We start from the raw sequence: 12,118 nt of genomic DNA on the forward strand, positions 1-12,118 counted from the left end.
CTTGGTCTTCTGTAGGGTTTTTAAACTAATACGTGGTGGTTTGTTTTTCCACAGAAATTTGGAGATGCATGAACCTAGTGACTTAAACCAAGTAGCAGATGGTTTTATGGGGATCATTGAGAACAAATAGTTAACTTTTGGTAGTACCATCATTTTAATGGTTGTAACTCTCCCCATAAGTGATATAGGTAAGGACTTCAAACGAGAGAGATCGTCCTCTACTGTCTTTAATAATTGCACATAATTTAGCTTTGTTAGCTCTGAGAGCCTGGAGGAAATGTTTATGCCTAAATATCTAATATTTCCTGACTGTAAAGTGATCGCAGGTATATTCTGGTCCCTATAGTTAATGGGCAGAACTGTGGTCTTAGACCAATTGATAGAGTAGTCAGAAAGTGCTGAGAATTTATTTATGAGTGTGATCGTGTGAGTGAGAGATGTCTGTGAGTTCTGAAGGAAAAGTAATACATCATCAGCATAAAGACTTATTTTATGCTCAATATTTTGGGGTTGGATGCCTTTAATATTTCTATCTTGTCTGATAGCAGCTGCTAAAGGTTCGATGAAAATAGCAAAAAGTGAGGGCGAAACCCTGTCTTGTACCTCTCTGCAGACTGAAGCTTGGAGAAGTTTGATCATTTGTCCTGACACTTGCACTTGGGGAGTCAGTTATTTTCTTTTGAGGAGATAGGAGGCTTTAATAATAATATCTTGCAAGAGAGAACAACACAGTACAGAATACAGAGTTGCTCTGACCACTGAAGCAAAAACACACAGTTATATTGCCCGCTCATCACGTCATCTGTTTTTGGGTATAGTTGATTGTTCTTCTAACTTTCCTCCCCAACCATTAGTTGAGGTTACCCAGACACACTCGTAAATACCAGCCTAACCCTGTCCCCCCTAAAGTGCAGCTATCTCATAATAACAAGCCCACCATTGTAAAGAGGAATTTAAGAAAACAGGGCAGGGTGGTACCTTGCAGCTTATACACAGTAACACTCAATACAATGCATATAAGAATTATTTTCCATTACATTCCTCCCTTTTGATTATAATAATACCATTATATTAATCAACCCAAAAGAAACAAGGAAAATAATAACTTTATCTGTAAAACATCAGCCTGCATTTGCACACAACGTGAGTTTAAAATGCAGGCATCATAGTGATAAAGGGTCCAAAGATAAACAATCAAAACATGAACAATTAAATATGATTATCTTCATCCCTCTCTAAGTCAGCGTCACTAGAGGAAAAATTTTGAAAGCAAGAAAGTTATTTGAGTCATTTGGTCTTTTTCACACTGTTGTTTAGATGGACTACATAAAAGGATGTCATCCACATACTGCAAAAGAGCAGAGCCTGTGGTTGATTGAAGTTAATCCAGACTAGCTTTGAGGGCAGCATTGTAAATAGTGGGACTTTCACAGTACCCCTGTCATAACCGGGTAAAAGTCCAAGATCTCTGTTCAAACTAAAAAGCAAACCAAAATGGGCTATCAGGGTGCACTGGCGACAAGTCAACCACTGAGAAAAACTGTGCATCTGATGTAATTTGAGACAAAATAGTGTGTGGGTTGGGCACAGTAGGAGCATGTGGCTGAACTTTAGCATTCACCGCTTGGAGGTCCTGTACAAAACGCCATTCATCTGGCTGGCCAGCATCTTTAATCTTTTTAACAGGAAACAATGGAGTAAGCACAGGTGAATTTTCAAAAGGAACAATAACGCCTGTTTTCTGAAAAGATTGAAAAACAGGTTTAATCCCTTTAATTGCTTCAGGCTTAAAAGGGTATTGTTTTTTACATGGACAAAAGTCTGATTTAGGGGTGACAATTACTGGTTCACAGCCTTTTATCAACCCCACATCATATGTGCTCTTAGCCCAAAGATCATTGGATACTTCAGCCAACATGGGTATCGAAGACAAATCTGTTTCAGATAAAAAACATGCTTCAAAATGTGATTCTGTGGTAGGAATTAAGTCCACAGTTCTTTGACAATGCATTGTACTCAAAAATGTTTTTTTGTATGCTGACAATCGTTCAGAAAACATCAAATTTGGATCAGCAGGTGAAACAGTCCACTCCATTTCTTTCTGACATGTAGCAACAAACTCTCCCACACCTTGTCACTGCCAGTGTGTACGTTTGGCCAAGGAAATGTGAGGGCGAGTACCACAAACATTAAAAAAATCAAAGTGCTCTGGAGTCAATAAAGTAGGCGCACATATTTTTTCACTTCTTCTCATAGTCATTGTCAGGCCCCAAAGAAATGTGTGATGTGCAGTGCAAATCAGTAGGTTGCATGAAATCAGAAAGGGGTGAAACTAACGCTTTTGCTTCTTCCACTAGTTGTTGTGAAAAAGGAGAGCTGGGAAGTTTCCACTCATAAGCATATGTAAGTGCCGATGAATCAAACTGCACTGCTGTGAAAACTTTGTCAGGCTGTAACATAACCTTAACACCCTCTGGTGTAGAAGTTAAAATAATGCCTAATTTACACATGAGATCACAGCCCATCAGGTTAATGGGACACAACTCTGATAACAAAAATGAGTGTTTGAAGGAGAGCTCATCGGGAGTGACAACACGCAATGGGCATTGTCATTTTCTCCTTCACAACCTGGCCTGATGCAGACATACAGTAAACGTGGTTTCCACTTAACTTTGGAGGACAATCAAACTCCCCTGACGTCACTACTGATGAACATAATTTCCTATATTCTGAGAGAAATATCTTTGCTCTAGGACGGAAATAGCATGCAAAACTTTACTACGTGAATCACAGTCGGCAAGCGTTGCTTCACTACACAGAGCAGGAAAAATGTGTGAGTGTGTTTGTGCTATCACCCATTAGTGGAGGCTCCGCTGCCGCGTGACGTCCAGAACCTGCCTCCCACCCTCAGTCAGCCTTTTGCCCAATTTCATCACTTTTTAGCTGTGGACAGTCCTTCTTCCAGTGTCCAGTCTGGCCACAGTAAAAACAAATATTCGGATCATAGCTCTGGCGTGGCCCATTTCGACCTCCTCTCCCACACGTCCACGTCTTCGACTTCGGCCTCGTCCTCTGTTTACACCAACTGCGTAATACATGGTCATGGATGCCAAATGCAGCTCCTTTTCACACTTGTCCCTTTTGGTTGTCTTACACGTCTCAACTTGGTTCTGAGCATGGCGAGTATATCGGCGAACGTCAGCCAAACGAGGACCCTCACACCATCCCACGTAAATGTTCTTTACTTCAGTGGCGACATCTATATAATATTGTCTGGGTCCCGTTAAAACATGTATTTTTCTTGTTTGCTTTAAAACAAGTATTCCCCATTTTCTATCCCTTCAGTAGCCAACCAGTTTGTATGGAGTACACTGGAGCAACTTGACTGATCAGTAAAACACTGCTTTTGTTGTCACCGCAAGGCTTCCCCCGTCGGTTGTTTCACTGAGACACTACTGAGTAACTACAACTCAACACAGTTTATACACATAACATTCATATACATACTAACAAACAAACAAACAATAATTTATCGCAATTTTCTCATCTCTGTTTGAACGTACACCCAGGTAAATATTCCTGTAGTCTTCTCATACCGACTATGGACCCATTCATTGTTTAACTTCACTGTTTTGCAAATCCTAATTGAATATTACACATTGACATTGAACTTTACTGGATAAGCAGGTCTTCATTGCATTCAGCAGCCTATATGTGAGCATCTATGTGTAAGCTGTTCTTCTTTGCATTTATCAGCAGCAAGCAATTCTTCACTGCACATGCATATGTAAATAGTAAAACAATTCCAATGTGTTAGCGAAACCTTCTATATCACAGTGGTTTCTAAGATCTATTTTAAGTTCTTTGCCATCAGTGAGATGACATAGTTTACAAAGTGTGTCAAATTATCACTGAAGATCTTTTCAGGAATTTCAAATCTAGAAATGAGTTATTTTACGCGTGATTTTGCTACTGAGAGTGCATCTGCTTGTGCACATGGAAATATTTCAGACCATTTGGTAAAAACCTCTGTTGTCACTGAGCAGAATCGTTTCCCTTAACATTAATTTAGTTCAATGAAATCTACACAATAATGAAATAATGAAATACAAACAAATATGTTGAAAAAGATACACTGGCTTAGGGAATTATCTTCGTTTTGGTCTTAGATTGCCCTGTGGAATGTATTTTGCACATATTTGACCTGCTAGACAAAACTTTATTAATTTATTTATTCTAAAAAAAAAAATTCAATAATTAGTAAAACCATATGCTGTAAAAACCTTGTTCATTATTGCTTCCATCCCTCCTGTTGAGACATGACATGGTCCGTGGCTCAATACTGCAGCATATTTAAACAAATTCTTTGGCAGTATGGTTTTCCTTCCGGTCATTCATACGAGTCTATTGTAGATGGCAATTGAATAACATCTAATAATGCTAAAATATTTGTAGTTTATACATTTAGCTGTGGATGTCAACATACCTGTTTTTCCAATGCTGTGTTAACACATGTACAGTTGAGAAGGCATACTGACTGTCAGTGTAAACGTTAACAACCTTTTTGTTATTTAATTTACAAGCTTCAGTTAAAGCTACCAATTCGACTGCTTGAACAGAGTAATTTTTTGGTAGTGGTTGTTTTAAGAAAACTTCAGTTTCTGTTACTACTGCAAATCCTGTAGCATTTGTGCCATCAGGGTTTTTTGCTTGACCTGTTGAATAAATATAGTTATTTCTGCATTTTCATAACGTATATCAGTTAAGTCTGGCCTGGGTAAAACACTGATGGTTATTTCTGACATGCAATCATGAGGCTTTCCATCTGTGGGGTAGGTAGCAGTGTGGATGGATTAAGTGTAGCACATCTCTCGACAACAAGGTGTGGCTGTGAAAGAAGAACTGTTATGTAGGAGAGATGTCTGGTAAAGATATTTTGTTAAGTAACCATATCACAGCCACTGCATGAGGTACCTTAAGTGTTAATGGGTGAAATAACACCATTATTGTTGATGCCTGCACTGCCAATGGCTTCTGGCCATTGATTCAAAAGTACGATCTCGTCCCTTTTTCCCCCTTTCAGTGGACACTGGCCCCTAATTACCGCAATTCAGCAGGGGGTCTTTCATTAGGAGTACTGGACTCCCCCGTGCACGGTTTCAGCTCCGACCCTGGAAAGCGGAAAAAACGTTGAGATCTGGTTTGAGGACCCAATTGTTGAGAAAGGTCTCTCAATGAGACTCAGAGTTGCTGGAGTCAGTTAATGCAAATGTTTAATCTTGCAGCAAGTTCAAGAATGTGTGTGTGTGTGTGGGTGTATGTGTGCGAACGTGTGTGAGTTTGTGTGTGTGAGAGTTTAAAGAACCTGTTATCCACAGGCAGGTCTTAACTAGTATGGCACAGGTCCAGCCTGTCTCATCTTTTTTGGAAGGTCCAGTGCTCGGCCGTAACCCTTCTGTCTGTTTGGACTCTCACATACATTCGGTTAATCATAGAAAAACGAGAACAAAACTTTTTAGCCCCTTAAATTCATAAAACAGACATGGTGCAGTTATTTCCATTCTAGAAAATAAGAGTAATCACCACCATTCCTATAAATTCTGGATATTCTAACAATCTGAATCTTTTTTAAATGTTCGATGAAGCCCTTTGCTGTTCTGTTTAGAGACTCAGCTGATCATAAACCAAGTTTTGCTCTTGAACCAAGCTTCTAAACTCTTCACCTTTTTCATTTCTCAGTTAGTATTCACTTTAAAACTGATTAAAAGAAAAATTAAATGAATGCCTATCAACAAATGTGGGATCTAAACTCTAGTGCTTTCTCTAAAATAATTTCCTTTCTCAATTCAGAAATGTGTGTGTGTAAGTCACAACACCCGTGACACCAAAACGGCTTTCTTTTCTCTCTTTTCTCTACACTCTGCACTGTGAGCACACACACCAAATCAGAAAGGCTTTTTTCTCTCTTTTCTACATTATGGACTGTGGGGACAGTCCATAATGTGTGCCAGGGCGTTGTCTCACGTATTAGATTATGCTTAAGATACGAATGGGTTTATCAGTCACATCAGAATCCATACATACTGATCCTCCCGTAATAAAATGGTCGGATCTTATCAAACACACTTTGTTTCTTGTGACAAGTCAGCGAAACAGCGTATACACGTCAAGACACTGAATCAAGTTTGCCACAAGAACTCATAAGTTTGGCAGTATTGCTCTGCCGTCAGCAATCATACACCCATTTTATTTTCATGAGACATGTGCAGGCACCTGTTCATCTACTGTTCTATCACTATGAATTAGTTTATCTATTATCAATAAGGATACTTCTACAACTACTATCAAAGTATGTCCGGACTTCTTATGTTGTCAGTTGCTATATATGAATAAGTGGGTTGCTACTGAAAAGCATTAAGCATGTCACACAGCCCAAACATATAACATTTCAGGACACACCACACAGTTAACAACCACAGTGAAGCGTGTCAAAGCCCAAACATGTAACATTCAACAGGACACTTACACAACACATTCAAATCAAACAGTCAGACAACATACAAGAACATATACCCCAGCCAGCATTGCTCCCTGCCTATTTTCCTACAACTCACTATGTGTGCGCACACCTTTATTCACAAACTCTTCAACTTATACTCTTTTACCGAAGCTGCTACAGCTCGATTGGCCAAATACCCTTAGATCCTATTTCGGTGAATTTGACATCTGCCTTGTATGTAAAAGATTAGCGGTTTAGCAGTTTTAATTTAGTTTGAGTGAAGGAATTCATTTTATAGCAAAATCCGAAATCGTGAAGAACTCATGAAAGTAAGCTTATTCTCGGATTCCTGAAACTTTAGATTTGCTCTTTCTTTTACTGCAAAGTACAACGTTGAGCAGCACTAATGAGTTTTTTCTATTTTTGGCAGGCTTTACCTTTGCGGGTGAAGCCCTTTCTGTCTGTGCAAAAGAAATCTTGTTACTGTGCAGAGTGACTTCTCTGAGTAGAGTCGCCTTACTTGTTGCGACTTTGCCGATGTTCGAAGCTGGAGTGCAAAGTTGTTGCTTGAATGGTGCTCGCTGGAGCGTGTGGTAGTGTAAAGTTATACCATTTAAAAGGGCTGAAGAGTGCTCAGTGCAGCGGGTGGGCGGAGGTGCGGAATGCGAAGTAGACTTTAACACGGCTCTGGGAGCGAGCCGAGTGCGGGCTAACCAGGAGAATTGCTTGAAAGAAACGCGACACCGAATGAGCGGTCAGAACAAAATCTCAATACGGTGTTCCTGTGGTGTTTTTATAAAATGCGGTGTAAAAAAAGGTGTGAATGCCCCATAGAAAACTAAAAGGTGGAGCGGAAGTGTTCGGCTGCAAGAAGGTGTGAATGTCCGACTATATTTGGTGAAAAGCAGGTGAAGCAAGGTCTGAATGCCTTAACCTTTTCTTACCCGCTTTTTACCAACTATGGTCGGACATTCGCAGCATCTTACAGCCGAACACCACCTCTCTAGCTTTTGATGATGTATGGTTGGGCATTCGCACCTTTTCTTACCCATTTTTGAGGAATTATGGGTGGACATTCACACCTTCTTGCAGCTGAACACCTCTTCTCCCACTTATGATCATGTGCGGTTGGATATTCGAAAAATGTTTGCTTTTTCACAAGAGCAGAGGAGAGCGCACCGTTCCCAGCGGCACTGCAGTACCGGGTCGATGCTTTGAGTGAACGGAGCAAGCTCCTTTTTCAACTCCTATTGATAAAAATCCATTTAATATGTAGTCCTTGCATAGACATATCACATATTAAACTGATAAGTACAGATACTACACTTGATCTTAACCAAAAGGCCGAGAAGCGATATCTGTCCACTGGTTCACGTCCGAGGGCCCTTCCTGGCACAATGCGCACTTGTAGCGGTGTTCGTTTTATGGCCATAGTGTCACTTTGCACCTCCGCCCACCCGCTGCACTGAGCACTCTTCAACCCTTTTAAATGGTATAACTTTACACTACCGCACGCTCCAGCGAGCACCATTCAAGCAACATCGGCACAGTCGCAACAAGTAAGGCGACTCTACTCAGAGAAGTCACTCTGCACAGTAACAAGATTTCTTTTGCACAGACAGAAAGGGCTTCACCCGCAAAGGTAAAGCCTGCCAAAAATAGAAAAAACTCATTAGTGCTGCTCAACGTTGTACTTTGCAGTAAAAGAAAGAGCAAATCTAAAGTTTCAGGAATCCGAGAATAAGCTTACTTTCATGAGTTCTTCACGATTTCGGATTTTGCTATAAAATGAATTCCTTCACTCAAACTAAATTAAAACTGCTAAACCGCTAATCTTTTACATACAAGGCAGATGTCAAATTCACCGAAATAGGATCTAAGGGTATTTGGCCAATCAAGCTGTAGCAGCTTCGGTAAAAGAGTATAAGTTGGAGTGAAGGAATTCATTTTATAGCAAAATCCGAAATCGTGAAGAACTCATGAAAGTAAGCTTATTCTCGGATTCCTGAAACTTTAGATTTGCTCTTTCTTTTACTGCAAAGTACAACGTTGAGCAGCACTAATGAGTTGTTTCTATTTTTGGCAGGCTTTACCTTTGCGGATGAAGCCCTTTCTGTCTGTGCAAAAGAAATCTTGTTACTGTGCAGAGTGACTTCTCTGAGTAGAGTCGCCTTACTTGTTGCGACTTTGCCGATGTTCGAAGCTGGAGTGCAAAGTTGTTGCTTGAATGGTGCTCGCTGGAGCGTGTGGTAGTGTAAAGTTATACCATTTAAAAGGGCTGAAGAGTGCTCAGTGCAGCGGGTGGGCGGAGGTGCAAAGTGACACTATGGCCATAAAAAGAACACCGCTACAAGTGCGCATTGTGCCAGGAAGGGCCCTCGGACGTGAACCAGTGGACAGTTATCGCTTCTCGGCCTTTTGGCTAAGATCAAGTGTAGTATCTGGTCTTATCAGTTTAATGTCTGATATGTCCTCTATGCGAGGACTACATATTAAATGGATTTTTATCAATAGGAGTTGAAAAAGGAGCTTGCTCCGTTCACTCCAAGCATCGACCCGGTACTGCAGTGCCGCTGGGAACGGTGCGCTCTCCTCTGCTCTTCTGAAAAAGCAAACAGCGGTGCAGGATGGAAGTTTCAGGGAGCCTAAGATGAAACTTTCTTTTAATCTGCTGAGAAAAGAGAGTGAATGCGAAGCAGACTTTAACACGGCTCTGGGAGCGAGCCGAGTGCGGGCTAACCGGGACAATTGCTTGAAAGAAACGCGACACCGAATGAGCAGTCAGAACAAAGCCTCAATACGGTGTTCCCGTGTTGTTTGTGGCTGCCTTGTCTTTTGCACAGAGTAAAAGACAAGGCAGCCATCGAATAGGGCCCGATTGTTCCTACTTGGTCAGCCGAGGAGCAAGGGGGGGAGCAAGCGTCTCAACCAAGCAAAGCTCACCATGGGGAAGGTGGCTATGCCAACTAGCCTGATGCCCTGCTCCCGCAGTGATGGATAATCGTACACTGGTTTCTCTTCATAATGTACAAGTCTTTCGCCTTTTACTAAAGACTTCCGTGGAGAGCAGCACTAATGAATTGTTTCTATTTTTGGCAGGCTTTACCTTTGCGGGTGAAGCCCTTTCTGTCTGTGCAAAAGAAATCTTGTTACTGTGCAGAGTGACTTCTCTGAGTAGAGTCGCCTTACTTGTTGCGACTGTGCCGATGTTGCTTGAATGGTGCTCGCTGGAGCGTGCGGTAGTGTAAAGTTATACCATTTAAAAGGGTTGAAGAGTGCTCAGTGCAGCGGGTGGGCGGAGGTGCAAAGTGACACTATGGCCATAAAACGAACACCGCTACAAGTGCGCATTGTGCCAGGAAGGGCCCTCGGATGTGAACCAGTGGACAGATATCGCTTCTCGGCCTTTTGGCTAAGATCAAGTGTAGTATCTGTACTTATCAGTTTAATATGTGATATGTCTATGCAAGGACTACATATTAAATGGATTTTTATCAATAGGATTTGAAAAAGGAACGGTGCGCTCTCCTCTGCTCTTGTGAAAAAGCAAACAGCGGTGCAGGATGGAAGTTTCTTTTAATCTGCTGAGAAAAGAGAGTGAATGCGAAGCAGACTTTAACACGGCTCTGGGAGCGAGCCAAGTGCGGGCTAACCAGGAGAATTGCTTGAAAGAAACGCGACACCGAATGAGCGGTCAGAACAAAATCTCAATACGGTGTTCCTGTGGTGTTTTTATAAAATGCGGTGTAAAAAAAGGTGTGAATGCCCCATAGAAAACTAAAAGGTGGAGCGGAAGTGTTCGGCTGCAAGAAGGTGTGAATGTCCGACTATATTTGGTGAAAAGCAGGTGAAGCAAGGTCTGAATGCCTTAACCTTTTCTTACCCGCTTTTTACCAACTATGGTCGGACATTCGCAGCATCTTACAGCCGAACACCACCTCTCTAGCTTTTGATGATGTATGGTTGGGCATTCGCACCTTTTCTTACCCATTTTTGAGGAATTATGGGTGGACATTCACACCTTCTTGCAGCTGAACACCTCTTCTCCCACTTATGATCATGTGCGGTTGGATATTCGAAAAATGTTTGCTTTTTCACAAGAGCAGAGGAGAGCGCACCGTTCCCAGCGGCACTGCAGTACCGGGTCGATGCTTTGAGTGAACGGAGCAAGCTCCTTTTTCAACTCCTATTAATAAAAATCCATTTAATATGTAGTCCTTGCATAGACATATCACATATTAAACTGATAAGTACAGATACTACACTTGATCTTAACCAAAAAGGCCGAGAAGCGATATCTGTCCACTGGTTCACGTCCGAGGGCCCTTCCTGGCACAATGCGCACTTGTAGCGGTGTTCGTTTTATGGCCATAGTGTCACTTTGCACCTCCGCCCACCCGCTGCACTGAGCACTCTTCAACCCTTTTAAATGGTATAACTTTACACTACCGCACGCTCCAGCGAGCACCATTCAAGCAACATCGGCACAGTCGCAACAAGTAAGGCGACTCTACTCAGAGAAGTCACTCTGCACAGTAACAAGATTTCTTTTGCACAGACAGAAAGGGCTTCACCCGCAAAGGTAAAGCCTGCCAAAAATAGAAACAATTCATTAGTGCTGCTCTCCACGGAAGTCTTTAGTAAAAGGCGAAAGACTTGTACATTATGAAGAGAAACCAGTGTACGATTATCCATCACTGCGGGAGCAGGGCATCAGGCTAGTTGGCATAGCCACCTTCCCCATGGTGAGCTTTGCTTGGTTGAGACGCTTGCTCCCCCCCTTGCTCCTCGGCTGACCAAGTAGGAACAATCGGGCCCTATTCGATGGCTGCCTTGTCTTTTACTCTGTGCAAAAGACAAGGCAGCCACAAACAACACGGGAACACCGTATTGAGGCTTTGTTCTGACTGCTCATTCGGTGTCGCGTTTCTTTCAAGCAATTGTCCCGGTTAGCCCGCACTCGGCTCGCTCCCAGAGCCGTCTTAAAGTCTGCTTCGCATTCACTCTCTTTTCTCAGCAGATTAAAAGAAAGTTTCATCTTAGGCTCCCTGAAACTTCCATCCTGCACCGCTGTTTGCTTTTTCAGAAGAGCAGAGGAGAGCGCACCGTTCCCAGCGGCACTGCAGTACCGGGTCGATGCTTGGAGTGAACGGAGCAAGCTCCTTTTTCAACTCCTATTGATAAAAATCCATTTAATATGTAGTCCTCGCATAGAGGACATATCAGACATTAAACTGATAAGACCAGATACTACACTTGATCTTAGCCAAAAGGCCGAGAAGCGATAACTGTCCACTGGTTCACGTCCGAGGGCCCTTCCTGGCACAATGCGCACTTGTAGCGGTGTTCTTTTTATGGCCATAGTGTCACTTTGCACCTCCGCCCACCCGCTGCACTGAGCACTCTTCAGCCCTTTTAAATGGTATAACTTTACACTACCACACGCTCCAGCGAGCACCATTCAAGCAACAACTTTGCACTCCAGCTTCGAACATCGGCGAAGTCGCAACAAGTAAGGCGACTCTACTCAGAGAAGTCACTCTGCACAGTAACAAGATTTCTTTTGCACAGACAGAAAGGGCTTCACCCGCAAAGGTAAAGCCTGCCAAAAATAGAAAC

General features: G+C 42.3%; 7 non-coding genes across 7 annotated transcripts; 3 read left to right on the forward strand and 4 right to left on the reverse strand.

Annotated features, from left to right (window-relative positions):
- Positions 1-7,667: 7,667 nt before the first annotated feature.
- LOC140287705 (U2 spliceosomal RNA) lies at positions 7,668-7,855 on the reverse strand. The gene has a single exon (XR_011911826.1). It is a non-coding gene; the product is annotated as a U2 spliceosomal RNA (small nuclear RNA).
- Positions 7,856-8,901: 1,046 nt separating this feature from the next.
- On the forward strand, positions 8,902-9,092 carry LOC140287702 (U2 spliceosomal RNA). The gene has a single exon (XR_011911823.1). It is a non-coding gene; the product is annotated as a U2 spliceosomal RNA (small nuclear RNA).
- Positions 9,093-9,502: 410 nt separating this feature from the next.
- Positions 9,503-9,616, forward strand: LOC140287698 (U5 spliceosomal RNA). The gene has a single exon (XR_011911820.1). It is a non-coding gene; the product is annotated as a U5 spliceosomal RNA (small nuclear RNA).
- A 275-nt stretch (positions 9,617-9,891) lies between these two features.
- Positions 9,892-10,077, forward strand: LOC140287697 (U2 spliceosomal RNA). Its single transcript, XR_011911819.1, has one exon. It is a non-coding gene; the product is annotated as a U2 spliceosomal RNA (small nuclear RNA).
- Positions 10,078-10,606: 529 nt separating this feature from the next.
- On the reverse strand, positions 10,607-10,795 carry LOC140287696 (U2 spliceosomal RNA). Its single transcript, XR_011911818.1, has one exon. It is a non-coding gene; the product is annotated as a U2 spliceosomal RNA (small nuclear RNA).
- Positions 10,796-11,070: 275 nt separating this feature from the next.
- On the reverse strand, positions 11,071-11,184 carry LOC140287700 (U5 spliceosomal RNA). The gene has a single exon (XR_011911821.1). It is a non-coding gene; the product is annotated as a U5 spliceosomal RNA (small nuclear RNA).
- Positions 11,185-11,594: 410 nt separating this feature from the next.
- Positions 11,595-11,785, reverse strand: LOC140287703 (U2 spliceosomal RNA). Its single transcript, XR_011911824.1, has one exon. It is a non-coding gene; the product is annotated as a U2 spliceosomal RNA (small nuclear RNA).
- Positions 11,786-12,118: the final 333 nt, after the last annotated feature.

This window comes from Leuresthes tenuis, unplaced genomic scaffold (genome assembly GCF_036924035.1).
Source record: "Leuresthes tenuis unplaced genomic scaffold, fLeuTen1.0.hap1 SCAF_164, whole genome shotgun sequence".
Classification (NCBI taxonomy): Eukaryota; Metazoa; Chordata; class Actinopteri; order Atheriniformes; family Atherinopsidae; genus Leuresthes; species Leuresthes tenuis.